The sequence below is a fragment of the Accipiter gentilis genome, chromosome 8 (genome assembly GCF_929443795.1).
Source record: "Accipiter gentilis chromosome 8, bAccGen1.1, whole genome shotgun sequence".
Lineage (NCBI taxonomy): Eukaryota > Metazoa > Chordata > Aves > Accipitriformes > Accipitridae > Astur > Astur gentilis.
This window is the reverse complement of record NC_064887.1, coordinates 41,713,730-41,738,032: the sequence shown is the minus strand read 5'-3', so window position 1 is coordinate 41,738,032 and position 24,303 is coordinate 41,713,730. Positions and strand designations below refer to the sequence as shown.

At 46.2% G+C, this 24,303-nt stretch overlaps 1 long non-coding RNA gene across 1 annotated transcript in view; it reads right to left on the bottom strand.

The window, feature by feature from the left end:
• The window catches only part of LOC126041786 (uncharacterized), a 58,575-nt gene extending 36,426 nt beyond the window's left edge, over window positions 1-22,149 (bottom strand). Inside the window, exon 1 of the long non-coding RNA XR_007506989.1 lies at window positions 22,057-22,149. This is a non-coding gene — a long non-coding RNA (uncharacterized LOC126041786). The remainder of the gene's footprint in view (window positions 1-22,056) is intronic.
• Window positions 22,150-24,303: the final 2,154 nt, after the last annotated feature.

Sequence of the window (24,303 nt, the reverse complement as noted above, 5' to 3'; positions counted from 1 at the left end):
ATTCAGTGGATGGATGTTAAGTACTTAGAGATGAGCAAATTAAGAAAGCATTAGCTACAGGATTTGAGGGAGAGGCAATGTGGGTGCCAGCCAGTGAACAGAAACCTTTGTGCTTGTGCTCCCAGCACTTACCCTGGCACTGTGCCTGCTCACCCAGCAGCCCCCCAGCTCCTCTGCAGCCCACCCTGTGGCTACATGGGGTCTGGGCTCCCCCAGCACTGAGGACCCCAGGGCGGCCAGAGCCTATGGCTCAGCTGTCACCAGGTGGTTGCAGAGAAGTGAGGATCCACTGGTCCTCTCCTGGATAATTTTGAAGATGTGGAGAAGGAAGCAGAAACTAAGAGGGGGAGATTTTGAGTCAGAGGCGCTGTAGATAATGCAGGATTATGTCTGCTGAGAGAGTCTTTATTCTTGCCTCAACATGTGAAATGTTTGCAGTCCTAGGCCTAGAAAAAACAACCAAAACAGCACGAGCTACAGGTGGATCCCATGGGGACAGAGAAACACCCTGGACTGCCAGGAGATGCCATGGTTCACTCAGCTACCTACCCACTTGGATCTGACTGAGAAGCAACCACTTCTGATTGTTTTGCTTCAGGTTGATAAGACAGAAATAGTTCCATATCTCGCCAATAAATCACCACCATCAGATTGATAGACAGGGAACAACTCCAGTAGTCTTTCATTGAAACAGAATTACTTGTGCACAGAAAAAAAAGATTGGAAGTATGTGTTGTTGGAACAGCCATCTTCTGTCCCACATATTGAAGCAGGGGAAGGAAGGAAGATGAGGATAGTTTGTTTCCTTGAGATGCAATGGACTGAAAGCTCTGCTTTAGGCAAGCAACCGCAGATGAGCCTTACACACTTGTGTCTGGAGCAGCCGCTTTTCCCTGGATACCTGTGGAGCTCAGAGATGGGAACTGGTCATCTCCTGGCAGCCAAAGCTGATGAAGTCAAGCACACCACTGGCTTCAGTAAGCTCTGGCTCAAGCTTTATATATTTCAGCTACGGGTGGCTTTAAGCTGTTTTCCATGGTCTGTGGATTGTTTCTCTTGCTCAAATAATTTAGCTTTAACCTGAGGCTGTGGGCTCAATCCTTGCTGTCGAAACCCAGTGTGTAGCTTTGCGTGCAGCTCCTGAGGGTATGGGGGAATACAGCATGAATCTCTCCGACTCCTTCAAAGTCTAGCAGAGCTGCTTTATGTTTGCAGAAATCGACATAAATAAAAATAAATCTGACAGGCTTTAGTCTATATTTCTCCAGTATATCCTTGTCTGTACTGGATTTACCTGAGTCGGTTCATATCTAACAGCTTCAACAGGGATATGTTTACAGTGAGACAGACCCCAATAAATATTAGCAGGGATGAGGGTTCACTCTCACAAATAGATCCAAGCAAAGCAACCTGTAACATGCAGCCTATGGGCATGGGTGAAAGTAGAGACCCACCAGAAATCCCAGGCTGGGTCTCCCAGCTGGCCCCCAGCCCATTTCTGTGGTTGTGCTGCCAGGTGCACGCACATTATTTAGTTGGGGTACTTCAACCCCACGCTCACAGCAGACCAAGTTGCTTTAATTACCACTACAAATGTAAGTTACAATGCAAATTGCTTTGTTTTCACTGCTATTAGAGCTTAAGAACTACTTTTTGTTCTTCTTAGTACAGGCAAACAAGACTCATAAAACACTGTAATAGCGTCCAATTACACTTGGAGCTGGAAACCTTAAAGGTTCCAGCGACAAGAGAGGCCACGTTCCCCTGCTGCTGCATGTACCGTGTCATCGGCATAAATGAAATGTGAATTACACCACTTTTACCAGCGTAAATGATTACAGAGGAGCTGCAATCCAAGGTGAAGCTGAGCCTTTAGTAGGTTTATTTTAAGCTCAGACACCATTAAATATGACAGAAACATGAAAGAAACTTCCCCTCAGTGACATCTGGATGAAAATGTGACTGATTTTCTGGTGCCCTGCAGCTGGACTCTGGCACCTGTACTGGGCTGGCCACAGGCACTCAGTGCTGGGATAAATGTCTCCACGAAGAGCACGACAGTGTTTGTAATAACAGGCCACTGTCAGTTTGCCAGAGTTGTTTGATATTTTTAGCTTTTCATCACAAACTGACTCTCATCTTACCTTGCAAAGCTGCTAGTGAGGCAGAACTCCACTGAAACCCAACTTCTAATCTAAGTGCATGTCTAATCCATTAACAGCGACCCACTGAAAAGCAGTGGGTAGCATCGCTCTGGTCTAATGCATATTCAGCTGAGCTCAAGGCAATAAGAGAACTGGGCTGTGGTTTCGCTCGATGAAACCTTCAGTGGCAATTTCAGCTGATTGCGTCACCACTGCCCTGTTCATTCCTGTCCTCGTGCTATCCTCCACAGCCCCTGTGCTGTCCTGACATGGCCAGGTGCGTGGACAGGCTGAGACTGGGAAAGTGGATCAGCTTAAGAGAAAAGTGAACTTTTTTTTGCTGGGTTGATGTTCAGCCAGATCAGTTCCACAATCCACTTTACACACAGCCACGTCAGTGTAGTGCACAATGTGTGCCCTTGGGGATGAGATGGATTGGTAAGAAGCAGGGACACCCTAAGTCTGTTTCTGTCATCACAGACTTTGTTGCATGATGCCACATGCTCCAGACCTGTCTTTCCAAAATAGGTATCAGCCTCATCGCTTCCCAAAGCTGCAACGAGTAACAGCAACCTTTTAACTGACATCAGCGCTCAGCTCCTCTGCCAAAATCTTGGGACACAAGAACCTTTGTCTCCAGATTACACTCATCTTTTCCACTTCTCCTTCAAATACGATGAATCTTATAATTTGTCACATAAGTGGCGGTTTCCAAACATCATTTACCCAATGGAGGCTGGGAGGCTGTGCTATTCTTCAGGTCAATTTGTGAGTCATTTGGCTTGCCAGTCAACCAAGTTTCACTCACTTGGAGACAATATATCTGAGCTATAAAACCTTAACCTCGAAACATAACTCACCAAATTTAGTGAGTAGCCTGTCATCACTGAGAGCAATGATGCTTAACCCCTTATCTAGCTCTGGGGAATCATTATCTGCAGTTGTTAATTTAAGCTTGTTTTAAGTAATAAAAAAGTATTTCTTTCTGCTAAAAATCTGTCACTAATTCCACTACTGCTTCATTATTCAGTTTCATATTAAGAGTTATTTTTATTGATTTCTCATAAAATTGACATTCAAATAAATACCATACGTACTAGCCAATTAACATAGTCACTGGCCAAATTTCCAAGCATTTTCACTAGCCAGGCAAGGGCTGCAGAAGCCTCTGAAAACAATGAAGCAGAGTTTAATCCACCCCGTTGAGCTGTGCACGTATGAACTGTCATTCCAGCCATTGCAGAGGGTACCAGACAGTGAAGGCCAGGCTGCATGGGACACAGGTATGACTCTGGGATGGAGTGTGGCATTGCCCTCACCTCATCTGTAGTAATCTTCCTCCTTTTAGCCCAGTCTCTCAAGCTTCATCCTTCAAATTCCCTTTGTTTTGCACCAATCTATGTACATTTATGTACAAAGTAAGAACTATCAGATGCAATGGTGCGGGGTCTAGCAGGTTTCAACTCCTACTCAGGCATCCATTTCTCACTGAAATGCAGTGAAGGTTGGGGGCAGGTCCTCACACTAGGTAATATCACCCAGGAAGGGGCCCCCAAAGTGTGACTCAGCTCATAGGTAACAGTAATACTCCCTCACAGCTGTGGGCTCCAGTAGGATGAGAACAGTCAGGCTGAAGGCTGGACACCAGTCACCAATATTTAGAGTGGAAAAAGAAAAGTCCCACAAAACAACAAAAGCAAGCTGACCAGGTTGGGAATGTAATCATCCACAAACTTCTAAGGCTAGCACAATGACCACAAAACCCTCAAGCAATCCATCTGTCAGCTGGGAAGATGTAATTCAGACACTGAATGGAGTCACACTAGTGGACAGCTCTATGGGAACCAATTTACTTGAAGAAGGAAGAGAGTTTAATCAGTCAGGGTTCAAAAGGCGTGTAACTCATGTCAGAGGAGAGAAAAACTGATTGTACGCTCATCACAGGTGAACAAAAGATCAGGGAAGACAAAACAATTACAAGCAGATAATGAAATGGATAGTCAGTAGCACAGACAGAGCCTCTAAAGGCGTAAATCTAAGCTAAGCGTGTTTGTAACAGCAAGGAATGCAGGGGGAAGGAGAACCAGCGGCTGCTAAGTGGGCACCAGGACCAGCTTGCATCTCCCCACATGCTGGAGTGCCCAGTCCACTCTGAATGAGGGGACAGCCCAGATCTAACACTCCCCTGAGGATGGTGTGGTTTGGGAGCTAGTGTCTCTCCAACACCTTCTTTGTGGCTTGTGCCATGACCCCCCAAATGTGGAGGAAATAAACCCATTTCCAATTCCTCAGTTAAAAATCACCAGCACTAGCAGTTTTAGGATGGCTGCTCCTGCCCTTCCTGCTCTGCTGGAGTCCTGACAGTTGCTTTGCATGGATATGAACTATTGTTCACCAAAACATCAGCTCTGAAGAAATAATTGCCCCAGGGAGCCCTGAGACACAGTCATGGGGAGAGGCAGATTAGAGGAATCAGTCTCATTTTCCACTGGAACAGCTGGGAATGTGCACGCACTGTGGGCAACTACATCTCAGCTGAGACAGGTTACAAGGAGTTGATACAAAGGAATGTCTCAAACTGCTCCATTGCCTGTGACTGCCCAACTATTCCATGTGCTGAGACACAGATATCCAGCAGGATGTTTGCTCTGCTCTTCCAGCACTTTGTGGAGCAGGGAAAAAGAGAGGTGGTTTTTCCATCCCCCCTTTTACCGGTGGGGCTGATGATGCCAACTATCCTCCCACACAAGGAATGTGGTCTCCAACCCCACGTGGTACTTGGGATCCCAGAGCCAGAGGCTGCAGGGGCTGTGCAAAGCCCCAAGTGGCCCAGTCTGAGCAGGAGAGCATCAACTGCACACACTCACATGAAGCACGAGACCCTGCAGCTCTCGGCAGGGTAGCGGGGAACTGGGCACTAACTCCCCAGCTGCTGCTTTGCTGCGCCCCAGCACAAGCAGGAGGATGTCAGCAGCAGCTCAAAGGGCCTCTGGGATGGGGGCCTGTGTGAGCAGAGCACTTGCGGAGAGCAGGAGATAATTATCTCCTTGGAAGCAACAGGGCTGGTTTCTTAGAGAACAATGCTTATCTTTCCATCTCGCCTGATGATCCCTTATCATTACCCAATCCTCCTGGGCTTCGTAGACATTAGCTAATCTTGTGATAACAGATTAAGAGAAAAGCCAAGACACTAATGGCAATTCCCCCAAAGCCTGGGTGTGTGACGCAGAGACCCCAAGATGCCTTACAGGCCTTGCTGTGTTTGAAAGATGCAGGCAGAAACCTGATTATTCCCGATTGACCTGCTGGGTACTTAGTCATGGTCGTTCAAGTTGTTTTAAGATGAGAAAAATATTATCATTAGGAGGAGATGTGCTAGAGCGGTATAGCAATGATAGCTAGTGCTTTGATAATGCCCGTAGAGAGGTAAGCACGCCAGAGGGTAAAGCAGCATTCTGGTAACATTTCTTGCATGCAAAGCAGAGCCATCTCTAATGGGAAGGTCAGCCTCTTACTATAGGTTGGGACAAATCACACTGAAAACGGTAGGTTTTTAACTGTTATTCCTCGATAAAATAACTGCAGTTAAACACATGCATCTACTGAAAACAGAAAGGAAATGCAAAGCTGCCCTGAGCAGGAATGCTTTGAGAACGGGAAGGGAGGAGGGAGATTCCTGGTTTAATTTGAAGAGGGAGTGAGAAAAGGGGCAGAGAAGGAAAGTCAAACACAACCGTGTGTGTCTTGTGGGGAGGCAGAGACATGGAACAAGCTTCCAAGTTGTGTTTATGTACGAAGCATTTGGAGCTGGTTTTTTAGGCTGTGGGACTTCTCCCCTGCTCTAAAAACCAGACCTTTGTACATCCATGTAAAGAAAATTGCCTCAAGGATTCTTGACTTCAGCACCAGTTTCCTCCCAACAAGAGCAGTCTACAGTATCTCCTACTGTGGTCAAAGAAGCCAGAGCATCAAGCCGCAAAATGTAGAACTCCCCACCCCTGAAGGTCACCCGACTCATTTATCGGAGGAAGGTGAGCAAATTTCATGGTATTGCTGCCTGTCTTGGGAACAACCTTTGGGAAACTGCTCTATATCCAGAACTTGTTGCGCTACATCAGCATAAATACAGGATCCTAACAACAGCTGTAGTTTCCAATACTTTCAGTGCCATGCTCTCTTTTCTGCACACAAACAGCATGTTCCATTAGCCCAAATTACTTTTGTTTGCAAAGGAAGACATAACAAAGAAGAAAGAACAAAAATAACATCTCTTGCCCAGGACAACACAATGTATGTGTTTTCTGGCTCACTTTCTGCAATGGCAACATTTTTTGAAGACAAAAATATCCTAGAAATGGTCTATGGTGCACAGAGCAACATTTGATACAAGGACCACAAACCAGATGATGCCTTTGCTGCAGAATCAGAGGGCATTAGGGAGAGCACCTATCTGAGACACATCCTGCTCCACTGACTGCAAAAATAGCAAAGAAAACCTCTCTCCTAGAACACATTTCATTCTGCATTAAATGTTATGGTTTCTGAGAGCTGCTCCTGCGCAAAACCAACACTGTTACTTATGAAACAATGCATCAAACCCACAGATGGGAATTGGTTCTCCTGGCAGCACAGCCAAAAAAAACCCCCAAACCTCTCTCTTTCCCCCCTCCTCCTGTAACAAATGGCCTCTTTCCCCAGTCATCTGCGTAACATTTAAAGATTAATGTCTTATGTGGCATGACACAGAGTCGTTTGCTTCCTTTTAAGAAAGCTTAAAGCTCTTTAGAGACCGGGTTCTACTTTCAGAGTTATCTGTCTACAGAGCAAACACACTTCAGATGTTCAGCCAGTTTCTTTAAAGAACGGGTTAGCTAAATGAAGGGTTACCAAGTGTGATCTTAATGGACTTTGCTTAGTTTCTGATTGGCTTTCATCTATTTTATTGTCCATTCTTCAAATTTGCAAATTACTTAGACGGTGAACAGAGCCTTGCATTGAAAGACAATTTGCAGGCAGCAAGGAGGGCTGTGCTGTTTAATGGGCAAGGAACTGGCCTGGGACACAGAAAGCCTAATGTGCATCATAGCCCTACCACTCCCCCATCTACTACTGCCTGTCACTTCTCTAGCTGTCTTGCACCTAGAAAATGAGGGTAAAGATACATTTCCCAGGAACCCCAACAAACCAAATCACTCTGGGTAAGTAGCATCAACCTTTTGCCCTAACCAACTCCAGGCATCTACTTGCTCTCTGGTCTCCAAAACACTATTCACCCCCCCGCCACAACACAGGACATCTGTACTCTGGGAGTTTGTATCTCTCACCTTTGTTGATAAGGAAAGCCTGGACAAGTAGTTTAGGTTAAAATTCTTAACTTCCAGCTCAGTTCTTATTACCTTCAGCACCTGTCATTCCTTTGTCTCCCTTGTCTTGCTGAGATGGTGTGCACTTGCCAATAACATTGGTAAAACACCTGTAGGAGTCCTAGACAGAAGTTATTTCTGGGAAATATTAAGTATTATTCTGATTATTCTATTAGAATGACAGGATGGGCAGAATGACAAAGTCAAGTGTCAGGCCACACACTGCCTGTTACAGTCACTCTGCAGAGACCTGTGGTAAAGCAGAGCAAATGTACCAGGAAATTCCTTGGAGACTTTTATATGTTAAACAAGAAAGAAAAATAATGGAGGAGGCTGCCAGACTCTGGTTGGTTTTAAATGGAACAGTCTGATTGCTTCAAAACCTTTTTCTGGTTGGTGCTGGTATTTTCCCTTCCACAGGATGTTTTGAAATTTGTACCTTTGTTTTGAAAGAGACCCACAGCTCTTCCCCTTGGGATTCCCCACAGAGCAGAGGCTGCTGCAGCAGACTAAGGCCTTATGCCAGCCCTGTGTGAGCCAGGGAGCTCTCCTGAGCAAGGGAAGCTGGCAGGGGACATTTTCCAGTCCTTTCAAGACTTTTGTAGGCTGCCAGAGTGAAGCAGAGGGGCCTTGGTATAATGGAAACCCTGTCCCCAGAGAGGAAATATGAACAGAACCCTGCCCTGTCTTGAGGCCCTGGACTTTTGGGGGGAAAAGGTGACTAATTCTGTTTGTACAGTTGCAGCTACAGAAATGGCTTAGCAAAAGAATAAAATAAAAGCAAAGGCATTTCCCCTCACAGCTCCCTCTTTGTCTTGCGAGTCTTATTTGCTGACACAGACAAGATTTGCTGATGTTAGCAGTATGAAACGGCTGCAGCTCCTGGAGGGGGAGAAGGGGTCTGGTCTGTGTTATATGGGGACAGGGACACGCTGGGGGTGAGCCCAGCAGAGCCCCTGGGCCACACAGCAGACCAGAACCTGCCTGGTTTGATTCTTACTTACCCAACGTTGTGCCTCAGTCTAATTCCACTGATTTCAGAGGGGTCTTTCCTGATTAACGTCAACAGAACATAACAGCCTGGCCCTTCTCCTACCACAGCTTTCGCACTTACAACAACAGAGGCAGGATCAGGCCCCGACCAAGAACAGAATTAGGCCTTCAGAGGCTCTGTCTAGATGAAGGCTGCAGGATTTGGCCTTTTTGTCAGCACTTGGGCCAGTGGTGTAGCTGCCTTTTTTTTTTTCACTGCCTCCTTCCAGCTGGGAGAATAACACTTTGGCGAGTCAATGATAAAATGGTTTAATGTAATAAACATGAATCTGTCAGCCTCAAGTGCCCTAAAATATTCCAGGCTGCAAATGCAGGACCAACAGTGAGCTTGTTGATACAGCCTCAAGCCAGAACTAATCAGACATAGACACCATTTGCTTTCAATAGAAATTATATTCAAGAGGGCTGCTTCCTGCTTGCAGGGAGAGATGGGAGGCGAAACAGTGATGTGGCACACTGAAAGCAGAGTTCTCTCCCGTTAGGCTAAACATCACGGGGTTTCAATATCTTGCAGGGAAAGAGGCTTGCCGTTTGACTAGAGATCCTGCTGACTCAGCTCACAGCTGAAGATCTTCCCTGGAAGCAAAACATACAAATAAATAAAATAGACCTTTTTGTGTGCAGGGTTGTAAATAACAGGGAACGAAAGCAGAATCAGCAACCAACAGGCTGGGGCTGTAAAACTGCACATGTTGGTGCTGCATCAGGGCAAGAAAAAGGTCCTTTACCTCCTTGATCTGGCACAGAGATAACATTAATTAGCCTTTCAAGTGGCCCTTTGATGCCTAGGAAAGCCAATGTCACTCGATTCTGGAGTCTCTGCAGGCAGACTCAGAAAAGAACTGGCAGGAATTCAGTGCAGATGCCTTCCAACCTCTGTTACGCTGGATGTAAATCCAGCCCAGCTCTGCTGACAGGAGAGGAGTTGTGATTTACCTCAGTGAAAATGAGAGCAAAATTCATTGGAATTAGCCCTCTGAGATAATTTGATCTGATCATTAGGGATGGGTAATTAGAAGCACTTGCGCCTGTAACCACACATAAACACACAAAGAACTATCCCCGAGTTAAGCAGAAGTCTAACTTTAGCTCACCATTTTCACAACATTATTATTTTCCAGTTCTACTTTGCTGGGCTCCTTCCAGGACCTCTTTCTCCCTGCCCACCCCACCCCCCCAAGCAACGCACACATTATGGCACTTTTCCTTTGAGAATTGTAGGTCCTGGCAGTATTAAACCCCAAGACCTGTTCCTACGAGATCAGCAGCTCTGCTTTGCAAACTCAAGGACTTCAGAAAACTTGGAGTGGATCCACGTTCAAGGGAACTTAACATAGATGTGACAAGGGCTCCCCGGTGCCACAGTAATAAATAATAATTAATAATAATTAATCACTTAATGACGAGGTTCCCTGATCAGTCATGATCACAATTTCATGGCTGATATCACCATGGTTTGAGACAGATATGGCAGGCTTGACCTTTCCTCCTCACCAGCTTTATGCTGTTATAATTTTGTTAAGCCAAACCCTCAGCTTGTGTAAATCTGCACAGCTAGAGTGACTTCTGATTTATGCCAGTACAGGAAGGGAATCACATCCTCTACATATTTTACCAGCCTAACAACCTAACACCTAGCAAGGCAGAGAGTCAAATACAGAGGAGGACTCTCTTTTCCTTAAACTGCTGTCTCTCCCCTGCAGAGAGGAAAATAAAATCAGCTTTCAGGCTTCTAGGTATGATTGCTTCAGGGTCAGCAAGGGGAAACTCATTCTGTCTCCCCTCCCATGCAGTTGTTATTCTCCTCTAACATGTCACATGGCAGCTGAATTAGTACTACGCTGCCTAATTACATTTGATCACCTCTGAAACATCAGATTTCAGCCAGTGAAAGAGGGACTGCATATTTGCAGCCACAGCCCAAATCCTACCTGACTTTCTAGGGGAAAAAGGAGAGAAACACTCCTCCCACTCCCAGAAGATCTTTTAATATTCCTTTCTTCCTCCTCCTGTGGCTCTTTTCACTTTTCCAGAGGCTGCAGAAGACTGCCTCCCTGATTGAAGCAAACTCCCTCTTAAGGCTTTATCTCTTTAACAGACTCGAGATGTTCTGGCCCAGTGCTCTGCTGTGTGGGCACCCTCCCCACTCCCGATGTTCTTATTATCCTCATTGTCATCGGCCTGAGTCATTTTGTGCCCCTTTTGTTACGCTCCCTAGAACGGCCTGTGATAAAGACACTTTCACCATTGTTATTGCTTTTGCAAAGTTCTTTTTATTTCTTCTACAGCCAAACAATAATCTAAGGAGCCATATTAGAGGTAACGTATTAGAAAGTGCCTGCTTTATTATCAGCACAATATGGGCCTGTAATCTGATAATGATAAAAATCTGCCCCTTTGCTTTGGCTCTTATCATTTAATTGGAGTGAAGGAGCACATTCGTTTGTTAATAATTTTATAATTGGTGCTATCTGCCGAGACCCATCAAAGGAACTGTGCGCAACAACCGCTTTCAGTACAAACCATCTCCCTGATAAAATGAGCCTTATGGCATTTAAATGTTCCTGTTATTGTTTGCAGTGCAAGGGTGCCTTCAGGGCGCACAGCCCACCTATAGCACCTGCAGCTCGGCGCTAACCCCCACCTTTGCATGCTCCCCCAGCTCCTGGCCTACACATGGACCTGTGTGCTGTTACCAGGGGAGCTGGTGGCTTTTGCAATCCCTTCTGTTCTGGTTTAACTAGACATCCCAATATTTTGACAATGCAAGGATGTGTCTCTTCACACTTGTGTCTCCATGCGGCTCTCAGCCCGACTCACCTGAGGCATCTCCTCTCTCGCTCCGCCATCTGCTTGTGAGCAGAGAGAAAGCAGAGACAGCTGGATCCGCACAGGGTGTGAAGGGAAGCACACACCAAAGGGTTTGTTTCCCCCAGCAACGAAAACACTAAGGATGTGTCTACACTGACAGTCAAGTAAGAGCCAAGTCTGTTCTTAAATACAGACCTACACTGTTCGCACTGGGGCTTAGCCCCATCGCTGGGCTCTGCAGAAGCAAAATGCAGCTGACTGCAGGCACATCACCTCTGTGCCAAGGCAAAGGCAGTGGATTAGTCCTGAATCACTACAGCCCAATCCACCAAGCGCTGGCCTATGCTTGGCAGCTGTTCCCCAAAGCATGGGCACTTCAGCTGTGGCTATAAGTACAGAAAAGAAAAACAAACAGGCCACAGATTGGTCTTTTGCCTGAGGGTAAATAGCATGGTTTGGCTAGTTGCCATATAGCTGAACTCTTCCTCTTTCTCCCCAAAAGCCCTCATTGCTGCAGCCAGAGTGCCTATTGGGATGAGTCCCTACACCCTGCCCACGTGTCATATGGGACAGTAGTACTTGGACTAGCCAAAACTATGCCAGGGAGCGAGTTAGCAATGAAATACTCTGGGCAAGCGAAGACACTGGGCACCCTGCACTGGCCACAGACAGGCCACTCACCAAGTCCCCAACCTCTGGAGCCATCTCAGCTGCAGTGTGGACACTCCCCTATTAGCACTCTCCAGCAGCATGACACATGGTGGCTAACCTGCTGCAAATATCCCTAATGCAAACAAGTTCTAATAAGCTGTTGCTCTTGTAGCACTGTTTGCATTAAGGCACAGAGAGCAGGCATTTTAACAATTACATGTTTGTTTAAATATCGGCTAACATAACAGTAACCAGAGCCTAATGAGAGCTGCTCCTGTCTTGAGCTGCCCTTGGCGAGGCAGGGGCCATCCTGCCTCCCTCCTTCAGGTCCCTGCACCCAGTGTAGCACACCTACATGCACCATCTCCTGCCCTGATGGAAGCAATGGGAATGGCCAGTAAAGCAAAAACTAGGAAAAGAACAAGCATAATAAAAGAGAAAGCTGAGGCTGATGCATTCACTTGACTCCAGACATAAGCATTGAAGAAAACCAGCCAAACTCATAAAATAAATGAGAGGTATAAATCCTGCACCAGCCACGCAACTGTAGCGCCCGAATAGCAGCACAGGGCACAGTTCTGCAGCAGAGCTTGCTCTCCTTACAGGTAGGAAATGATGGCAGAGAGAGATGTGTTTTGGAGCATCATACTGCTGTTTAAGACATTATCACTTCACCTAAAGTCTGGTTGCAAGTCCTGCCCACCCCACTGTTTCACTGACATTTATGAACCCAGAAGTTGTCAATGTGACCAAATGACTAAGCAGCACTTCAAAAAAACATCATCCTCCCACGCTATGACTTCTCTTTACCAAGCAGAAGAACTGAGGCAAGCAGAAATCGGGGCTAATCCTTTTAAAAGGGCTTACCAACACCAGGCACCTGGATTTCTGCAAGGTGCCTTCTTGAAACAACCCCCCTTCACCTCCCAAAAGAGGAACAGCACAAGGCAGCTGCAGCGCAGGATGCATGAATCTTTGACAACGTGCTCTTTTTCAGACCTATTTTAGAGCAAGATCTGATGCTGTGCTGTGGAAAATTTGTAGGAATTTTCTAGTGCTTTCCAGGAATTCCTGGGTCTAGAAGCTCTCAAGGACTTCCCAGCTGGGAATTTTCCTGGCACCTTCTCTGAATTTTCTAGTGTTTCATAGGAATTTCTTGATCAAGAAAGGTTCCATGCCCAGGATTTCCTGGAAAGCTCTGGAACCCCACAGTTCAGCAGCCTGTCATTAAAATGATTCGGACAGAAGCTGAGAGAAAAAGTTATCACAGGTTCCCCCACTGCCAGCACCTTCCCAACACTCTGATGTGTTTATACATCACCCAGGAATTAAAAAAAATTAACAAAACTGATTAAATCTAAATTTGACCTTATCACATCTGGATGGGTCTATTAAGGCATCAATCAAAGGGAGAGTAAAAAAATAATTTGATCTTTAATAACCCTTAACAACAGCTCTGTATTTACCACCTGTGCTTGCATGGATGGAAGCATGAAGGAGGAAAAAAACCCACAAGCTTTGTCTGCCAGACACCAAGTTGGCTGCCAGCATCTGGAGGGGATGTGAGGCCACCTCGTGCTGTCCTCAGTTGGGGCTGGCTTGGGAACTGCCACACAGTTCTTGTTTCTAGGCCAGGTCTGCCCCAGGTACAGAGATGCCCCCATCCCTGTTCTGCTCCTTGGGAGCACACATGAGGCTGGGATAGCTGGGGGTGCAAGTCCTTCCCTGGAGTTCTCTGCCCTGTCCCCACTGCCCTTAGGTGAAATAGGGAGGGAAGCTCTGGTCCATCTGTGCTAGAAAGCCCTAAGCAAGAAACCACAGCCCAGGAACCATTCAGGCCCAAATGGCTGTTCATCTTTCTCCTCCACCTTTACATCTCTCAGCCCTGTCAGGGGACTCAGACTTTTTTTATATCCTAGAATAAGCACTGGTTTGACATGAGCAATGATGATCATTTGATATAGCAAGGGTGAGAGACTAATTAAAACCCAGAGCTTTATGATTTCATTCGGCTCCTGCAAGATCTGGCTGTCTAGATTTATTTATGTGAGTTTTAAGTGTTTTATGCAAATTCTAGTGCTTGTGAAAGGCCCTGGATTCCCCAGCATGGAGAAGAAAGTACTCTGTTTATTCACAGGGCTGTCACAAGCAGCAGAGCGTCTGGCCGGAGCTCTGGAGGGATTCCTGAGGATTCAACTGGACTGTTTAAGGTGCTATTGTTTTGACATCAATTTCCATCCACATCAATTCACTGGGGCTACACACAGAGACCAAATGAGGCTCTGGAACTCACGTGTGTTTAGCCAAAGCAGCTGAAAAACTTATTGCTCCCACCTGCAGGGTCTGGAAGCTCTTTGCGAGGAACCCTCAAAGCTGGCAGGGCACACAATGTGATGCCCTGCATGGGAGTCACAGAGCTGTACCTGCACCAAAGGTTTCCACTGGCTTTACTGCATCAATCAAAAGCCTGATTGAAATTAAAACTAAGGCCCAGATTTTGCAGTTTCATCTGCTGTCTCAGTGATGTGACAAAAATGGGAGATAACACAATGATACCTGGAAAGAAACAGAGAGGCTGTGTACAAGGCAACAGCCTTTGGAGCAGAGAGGGTCTTTTCAGCCTGTGTTGATAATGCAGCAGGCTTTCCCAGTGGCACAGACCAAACTGAGCTGGATTCCCTTGCCTCCAAACCATTGTACTTGGCTTTGGTGTCTGAAGGGACAGCCCCAATCCTGTCCTTGGCTCCCCTAGCATTGCAGAGGGCTTGGTCATGTATTAGCATCCTTCTCACTCCTGTGTGGCCCTGAATGCATCCACAGTGGCCTGCCATGCCTGTTGGCCAGAACAAAGCACCTGCAGGGGACAGGCAGCCTCCTGCTAGGGAGATCACCTCTTTCTGAATGCAGATCCAGTAGCAGGGAATTCCTTAACGATGTGATAGGGACTTGCAATGAATCAGTCATTCTGCACCTTCTGGAGCAGAGCCCAAATGTGCAGACAAGCCCCCCCCCCCAGTGCTGGAGTTGAAAGCTGGGCCCTGCCCCCCAAACCTCCCTACAAATGTCCAAGACAAATGGAGAAACAGAAATAACCCACAAGCTCCAAGCACCACCTAATCAATTACTCCCAACTATTTCCTTTCTTTAAAAATAGACACAATATTTCCTTTCTTCCCTACTTCCCAGGGCAGTTCAGAGGATTAATTAATACTGGATACACGTTTGGGTCTGACACACTTTATAAACAGTTAGTATTAATCAGATTGGAATTGATCAGCTCTGGCTTAGCACAGCCCTTGTCAGCCACTCTCACGTCTCAGTGCTGATTGCCAATGCTGTGATACACGACTGCGCTGCGTCTCAGCCCAGGACTGACCATCGGGACAGTCTATCACCGCCTCTTACACACTGCAGTGTTTCCCTACCCCTCCACACCATGGGGTATGCACAAACCCATGGGAAGTGCATCCCTGAGGTCGTCTAACCTAAGCAGAAAAAAGGAAGGGCAGAGTATTTACATGAAATATCCCATGTGAGACAGCAGTGAATGTCTGTGTCACCAGCCCTGTGTCCATGCCTGGCATTCAGACCTGTTCTTCATGCCAATCTTTGTCCAGCTTTGCCTTCTCACTATTGCCTGCTTCCCATCTGTGTCACAGCCTGCCCTTGCCTTTTTTTTTTCTCTGCACTATGCTTAAACCCTGGAATCAAGAAACAGGAATACTGGATGGATCACAAATAAATTTGGAGATTGCAGTCAAGCACTGGCCAGAGCAGACCCTTCTCACAGCTGACAGAAGTGTTGTCCTGTTGGTCACCACCTGCTATTTGCTCTTCAACACATGACGTCAATCAGCCTTCAACTCAGATGTCAATAAAAGCTGCTTTTCTGATTGTGAGGTCTCTGCTAAGCATGGCTTTTGGGATTGGAGAAGCTGTTCACCAGGGCCTGCTTGTCTTGTTTACACCTTGGCTGATGTAACACAACAGGGTCCTCTGAAAGGCAGCTCTACAACTGTTTTGCATTTTGAGGATACACTGAAGAATCCCCTGTCTGGGACATGGGAGTCTGATGATCTCATGTGCCACACGTGTGAGCAGTGAGCACTCCAAGGAGCAGCTCATTTGCTATCACATCAAGCAGTTCACCACAGTGCTCTGAATCATCTCACTCTGCAGTCAAGGGAGAGCAGGATCAGCCCCTCAGAGGACAAATGAACTTGCCCTAAGGTTGGCGTTTAGGGTGGAAGGACACTCACTGACTGCTCTCCACCAGCGCTGGAGGGACCTCGATGGATGCCTTGCTTGCAGAGGACTGATGCCATTTTGCCCTGTGTGCTGACAGGGATCAGGTAAAAGTCTTTGCTCAGCAGTTCTGTTGTGCAGTTCATCTTGCAACAAGTTACTAACAGGAAAAAGTAAAACCACGTGAGGTGCCAGACTGGTGAGGAAGGAACTGGGACCTATTTACCCCACTTTCCCCTGCAATAAGACAGAACAAGCTGACTTTCCCCAGCTATAGATAGACCGAGGTATGTCCTATATCCTGCCTGCAGAGCCAAGTGATGCTGGCTCAGCATTAGCCTGGCCATCCTCCAAAATTGGATTTCCAATTAATAGCGTCGACTCATCACAGAGAAGAGGCAGCTCAGGTCTTAGTTGAAGGTCAAGGAACTTCAGGCAGCACAGACAGATTTACACACCACCTAAGTTCCCAAATCACCTGCAGCATACAAGGGAGAGGCTAGGCCCAATGCATGAGCCTCTTGTCCAGCAAGGGTGATGGGAGGCTTTTATATGAGCTCAAGATGGCTGATCCTAAACCCAGCAGCACCACAGAGAGGCAGAAAGAGACAGAGGAGCTTTTCCCCCCACACTGACAGCCACTGGGATGGAAGGGCTTAAGGAGACTCAGCTCACACTAAACCTTCCCTCCCTCCATGCTGAAGGGTTAAGACCACCCAGGTGCTGTCAAGCCATTCCCTGCATGGGATGGGGCCCTTGGAAATGGGCACAGCACAAACCAGCACCTTATAGCCACTGTTTGCATTTTGAAGCATTTCCCATTCTCCTGTTTGGGCAAAGGTTCAAGATTTGAGGTTGGATGGGAGAACAGGGAGGAGAAGATATTTTATTTATAACTGCACATTCATTTGATTAAGAGCTGTTTCTGAAAGATTTGCCTGAAACAATACAAAGGGAAGGGGTGGGGCAGCAGAGGAGAGAAATCATGCACTACAGTTTAATCCAAGGAGCACTGCAGAGGGTTGGGAAATGGCTGGCACTCTCCACCCAGCCCCTTCTGAAGCAGCTAAGCAGAGCTCATTTCTAACTAAAAGAGACAGCAGTTCCTGGAAGATGCTTCCTTTCCACACACCCTTGGAATAAGGAGTCTCTGTGCTGGACAGATGGGATTCCTTAAATACCAGTTTCATTCCAGGGATGGAGAAGGGTTAAATTCCCAATGAAAGGACCAAAAATCCATCTGCTTGGACTCACCGGACCATCTCCTCCTCTCCCAGAGGGTGCTGCAGCCTGGCAGGACAGTATAATTGCTTTATCAGTATTTACCCGTCATATAAATTCACACATAAAAAAATCAATTAACTACCAGAGTTGTTGATTATAAATCAACTATTTACATAATTAATTACTATATCTTTAATAAATGGTATGCAGGAAAGGAAGCTGGCAAAATATAGCCATTCTTTTGGCATCATCAATTATTTGGAAGGGAAGGCAATTACACTAAATCTTTCTTCCACCTAGCTCTCTTGTCAAGGGAAATAATCTCCCCCTCCTTCATCCGATTCAGAGCCTGGAACTGGGCCTCCAACATCACATTACTAAATTGCTTAAGCAGCATTTTAAATAACAAAAAGGGATATCATTTAATTTTTTTTGAAACATGAAAATCAATAAGCTGTCCTTCAGCTTCCCTGAGTGATTGGCCAGGGCTGTCTCTCTCCAAGCTAATTCAATTTTCAGCCTTATTCAGAGCAACCAAAGCTTCAAAAAATAATCAGGCTGATCTTATGTGCCCATCTGGGACTTCATCGAGGAATTCCTTTCATTGAATTAGATATCCTGTTCTTTTTGAAAGGAGATGCATTCCTGTCATTATTTGGAGACAGACCCTGATCAATAATCCTTACTGATATTTATGGCTGCACTATGGGTTACAGTTCCTTGCATGTACATGTACAGTGACATGGAAACCAGCTACTGGATGGGGAGTCCATTGACTCACTGCATGGGTGAGGATCTCTCCAAGAGCGGATGGCCAAAAATTGCCGACAGACGGTTTCTACCTGGAAACTCTCAACCCTCAGGTGCATGGGAGGGGAGAGTTCACAATGCTGAGCACCTTTTATCAAGGGCAAGAGTCCAGCCTAGGAGCCTGGTTGAATAAGGGTCTTGCAAGCAAGGAAGTTTGGCCCTGGGTGGGAAGAAAGAATAGCAGCTGAAAGGTAGGACTGTATCCTGCTCTGTCAAAGGCTCTGTAGGTGATTTTCCTGCAGGATGCTTAGACTGGAAAGATGCCACCTTCTTAATGTAGCTGTGTAGATGAAGTCACCAACTGCTGCCCATCTGCAGAGAGTTTCAGCTACACAAGTCTGCCAGCAGAAGGGACTCCCTGAGTGTTCCCTAATGCCAGAAAACTCACATCACCTTGCCCAGCATGTCAGCAAAGGCACTAAGCTATGAGCTGGGGCAGCAGAGGTGCAGACAGACACCCTGATCAGCCTCCTTTGCTTTTGAGGGCAGTCCTGCCACAGCTGATAGTCTCATCTCTTCCCTATAAAACTGGTGTAGGACACCTTTCCTCTATAGAATGCTTTCACTTTCTCAACTGGTAATTGCATCTTCCCCTGTGTCTGTAAAGCACCTTGCACAGCTCTAAATGCCACTGTATGATCAATAATTAATCCTCCCTCATGAAAAACCCAACGAACAAGGAAAAACACAAAAACCCATCCACTCTCCACAGCCACTAGATTTTAAGAGCAAAACAGGAATTCAGAGCAAGTGTCCCTCCAGCCAAGCAGCCTATCTCCAAGAATGGCCAGCAGAGGATGCTTAGGGAAAGAATAAGAAACAAGCAAGTACAGCATGAATTTATACCTTCCCAGCTCCCAGCAATCAGTGAAATGAAGGCTTTCTGAGCTAGTACTTGCATCTGGACCATCCTCTCCAATAGTTACGCTCCTGGAATTTTTCTGATGAGGGACTAGCATCTGTGTGCCCTTCCCTGTTTGAGGAGTGCTGCATCTCCCTACTCCTGGGACTGATGCAAGGGGTCCAGATGTGACAGTAATGGGGGCTACACCAGTATCAGAGCAGGGAAGGCAGAAAACAGGTAATTTCTTTACAACAGCTTCTAAGATTCAGTGGGAAATGATCACTCATTAGAGGTTTCACAGGAAAAATGAAACATTAGTATAAATCTGCTCTGGAAGTCTTGACGTCAGCTGCAACATTAGGTCATACAGCACAGAGGGAGATCCCTACTCAATTCACTGAGATTATAGACTCATTCATCAGAATCCTACTAGCTTCATCTCATTACAGTCATCTACCCCAGAGCATAAAAGATGCTGTAGCCATTAACTGGATGACTAGCACTGCCCCATTTTAACAGATAAACTGGGATAGAAGAGGAAGTTACAGTGACCTCCCCAAGGGCAGATGCTGAGAACAGAAAAGCAGTGGCCCACTTCCTAGTTGCTTTATCCACATGAGAGATTTCTCCCTCAATACACACATCTGCGTGTTTTCAGAAGACTGTGCGTTTACACGGAGCCCAGTCATAACAGAGCAAATTTGAACATCCACTGAACCACCATAAACAACACTCGGTTTGAAACATTTTCTCCATCTTTCAAGATTATTGCAGCATCTGTTGATCACATTAAGTTGTAAGTGTGCTGTCTCCATGGAGACTGCAGAGTCTCCCTGGGTTTCCAGTTACTGTATGTGGTTTCAACTGAAAGCAGAGCCACCCAATGAGTCAATCTCTATTCCGTGTAATGAAAGGAAAGGATGTCACTGGGCTGACTGTTAGATATGTTGGATAATGAAGCTAGATTTATCATCACACTTTCTTAAAGAGACATTGGTATGGAAGTGACACCTCAAATAGGGATTTGTGTAAGGTTTTGTTAGAAGACAGTCCTTAAAAGCAGTAGGCATTCTGCTTCCTTGAAGAGATCTTCATTCATCCATAGGGAAACTCACCCCATGAATTTGCACAATAACCATGAAATAACCAGAAATTATCTGGTGAAACAAGCAGCCACAGATAAAAGCCACTTTTCAAGGGGAAAAAGACCACAGTTAAAACCTCTTTTGCTTTCAATCAGCTTGGGGGCCCCTTGCAAGAAAGGTAAGGAAAATATTTTTTGTAATGGATCAGGGCTAAATTCAAGAGCATTCAGCCAGCATGCAAAGTGACAACAGTAATGAGGAAGCTCAGTTAATTTGGCTTGCAGACTTCATTCTGTCAAATGATTGGAATTCCATCTTTTAACTGTGCATTTGCTTTTAATTTTTGTAAAGGGGAAAAACCACATCATAACATCTGAATTCAAATCCTACAGGAAGCAAATTAAACACCAAAGCAAGCAATGACAAGAAGTGAACCACCTCTTACTGCAGATGCATTATAAATTAAAAAAAAAGAAAATATAAAATAATCTTTTTCCTGTTCTCCCAAGCTAAGAGAACTGAACTGATGCTGACACATCTTCACAGCCTTTACACAGAGAGACTTCATTCAAGAGGCTTTCCTGCAGGGACAAGGGAATCTGAACTGATAAAAAAAGGAATATTGTGTGCAGGATCCTGGCTCCTCCCTGTACTCATGTTTCCAGCCAGCTCATCATCATTTTTCCCTTCACTTCTCCATTCTGTACAGACCTTTCTCTGTACCCTCCATCTGCAGCCCCTGCATGAGTTGGACAATTCTCCTCTTGAAGTCACCTCTGCCTGAGCCCGAGCAGCAGCACTGCCGAGAAACCCATGCTCCAAGAGCACTCCCACTCCTTCCACGTGACTGCTACAGCACTGTCATGCTTCGTGGTGTGGCACAGAGAAGTTGCAAAGGGCAGGAGCTACTTGGGAGCAACAGTGACGGCACCTGTTCACTCGCAATACTGCCTTGGAAAAATTCAGCTCTGTACCCTAATGCTTGCAGAGAAAGTGAGCAAGCTGTGTATCCTCATCTGAAGCCATGCAACCCACCATTCTCATTTCCATCCCTCCATAGGGTTGCAACAGGCCACCTGGCTTGATCTTCCCCCTTCCAGAGACTGCGCTACTCCTCACCCCTCCCATTTTCAAGACAGGGAAACTGAGGCACAGAGGTGCTGCATAGGCTTGATTGGTGCAAACACATATGACACTACTCTGCATCTTTTATTCTCATCTACAACAGAGCACAGCAGCTGTGTGATTCATCAGGCTGAGACACCCTGCCCTTGAACTGGTGTGAATGACTGACAAGGACTGACCTGGAACCACGCTCTCAGCCATACCAGTATTCCATGCTTTTTCCCTTATTTACACCCATCTCTTTGCAAAAGAATACCACAGCAAAACACTCAACAGCATTGCTTGCCCAAGGATGAGGGGCCCTTTAAGGGGCACTGAGCTTCACTGTGGTTACAGGCTCTGCACAGGCAGACCAAACCCCTGAGATGATTGAGTGTGGCATCCCAAAAGGAGGGGAGGGAACACAAATAAACAAACCGCTCTGCTCTAAATGAAAGAGCTGCTGGATTTAATGTGACAGGGCCTGGGATGCTTCATTTGACACAGACTGGCAGCAGTCTGGTGATTGGCAAGCGCTCGGAATAATGGCTCTCTGGACTGTCATAACATCGCAAGATCATCTGCAGAGCAGCCCAGCCAGCCTCAAGCAAAGTGTGGGATCTGCTGGGCTGTGGTTAAAAATGAAATAAGCTCAGCGGCTCGGCACTCTCCATTGTCAGAACCTGGAAGAAGGCAACCTGCAGGGTCCAGATCACACATACCTGGCTGAGCTCTTGAATGCTGTCTGGGTATTCATATCTTTGGCAAGAGCAGCTCGAGGCCATTCAGAACTGCAGACTTGTTGCTTCGTGTGTTTTTCCATGAACAAAAAACCTTGGAGGAGGCAAGAAGAAGAAAAGTTTAACTGAACTGCCCTCAGTAGTACACTGCAGAGAACTGACTCCTTTTGCCCCTTCCACTTGCAGCCATGCATGTATTTGCAGGCCTGAACTGCAGTATCACTCTTACTCCAGGACCAGGTACCACCAGCTGAGCTAATCTCCAGCCTGGTGCCCAGCTCCACAGGAGGGTCCTGGAGAAAGGTGGAGACTACAACACTGTTCACAGAGCCAGTCCAAGGCTTCTCAGTGCTGGAGGAAGGATTTAACCTTATTTTTAGGACAGGAGCTGAGGGAATTCCCAAACATGGGTGCTCTCTCGGACACTACCACCACTGGCAAAAGTCTCAAACCCACCATGAGCTGTGCCTTTCCCTTCCACAAAGGAGGAGAGCAGGAGCATGGCAAAGAAATCTTCCCCCAAATCCCACTACAGCATCCCTATTCAAACCTAGCGACACCCCAATGATCTGATAAGACTTGGAGGCAGGCCAGCAATCTTCTCCGGGAATAGCAGACTTGCCGCCTTCTAAAACACTCCACTATCAGAAGGCTCCAAATAGCTCATGTTACTATAAAAAAACATGCCACCCTTACAGAGTTAGGCAATATAGTGCAATACTGAAGTTGTTATACCTAGGCTGCTAGGCTTCAAATGGGGTATGCAAACACACGTTCAGATAGCTGCGTCCATTGCTGAAGCTAACACACAGCGAACACTCTTCACTGCCTGTGTGCAAAATACCATGCCTTGCCCCCCTTAATTAAACTGCATTTGCTAAGCTTAGTTCAGGGTGGGGAGGATGATGTTGGCACTGCTTTGAGCCTGGGTACAGCCTCCTGCTATAGTCCCAAAGCTGCAGCTCCGCTGGGGCGTTACCTTCCCCCTTGCTCTTGGCTGTGACAGCAGAGCAGCTGTTTGGGTGGGAAAGCACTTGTCTGAGCAGTGGTGTGGTTCAGTTGTTGCCCAAGCTGTATTTATGGTTTTCAAGGCTTTAAGCTGGCAGTGCCTGCCTGAACAGGCTGGTTTAGAAAGCTGTGTCTGCTTCCAGAACCACATTCAGTTTGCAGTGGTGGAAGAGGATAGTTCAAAACAAGCCAGGCACTGGCTTCCTTCTAGGTTAACCCATGCGGCTCCTGCCTTGTATGTTTTGGAATATGAACAATCCCCACAGCAGTAATGCAGTGCAATGGCTGCGAATCCTTTCTGCTAACCACTCTCTAACAAGAAAGAAAACAATCAGGCCCTTTCGTGTTTTGGTAACCTATGGCTACATCAGCCCAGTACCTTGCTGAAATTAAAAGGAAAAGAAAAAATGCACCAAGAGCTGACATATTCAGAAGATGACCCGACGGGCTGTTTCCTTTCTCTGCGAGATGCCATCATTTCCTCTAGCCAAAGTCTTCTAAGTCAATGGGTGTTAAGGGTACTAGGAAAAACATTGGCTCCCCTTACTTAAAGATAAATAATTTTTTTGTTAAAGGGCAGCTGGTGAAACCTATAACCCCAGTTGCTAAAATCAGCATCATCTGTTATTTCCCATACCGTCGCAAAATGTTCCATTTTATCTGAGCTAAAAACAGCTTTTCTCTGCTGGAAACATGCAAATATCATTCCTTCATAAAGAAGCCACCAGATGGGAACTTAATAACTGTAGACTCTAATTCGCATTGCCTGGAGTTGCAAAAAACACCAAACTTTGAAAATTCTTGTTTATACCCTGCTTATTCAATGGTTTAAATATGTTTCCATGCACAGGCACCTGGCCCACAGCCAAGCTGTATTGTCCATGCAGGACACAAGCCGAAATGCCTGGTGCTGTTTTTGGCTTTCCTTGGCTCTTTCTGCAAAAGGGAGATTTACATGGCATAATTGCTCTGAAGGTGAGCTGGTGGGAGTACATCAGCTCTGCGAAAGCTGCCCTTTCTCTCTGTACTTGTTATTTTACTCACTGTTCACTTTTTTAATATAAAGTCCGTTCCCCCCACATCAAAATGTCTGTGAAGTGAAGCAGACATTTTTCTGCTCTTGCGAAAGTACGTGGGAGAGAAAATTTTATTGGAGTTTTATGGATGCCTAAATGGCTCTGCTGTAGGAGGGAAAGAAAAAGAGCACAGGAAGGAGATGGA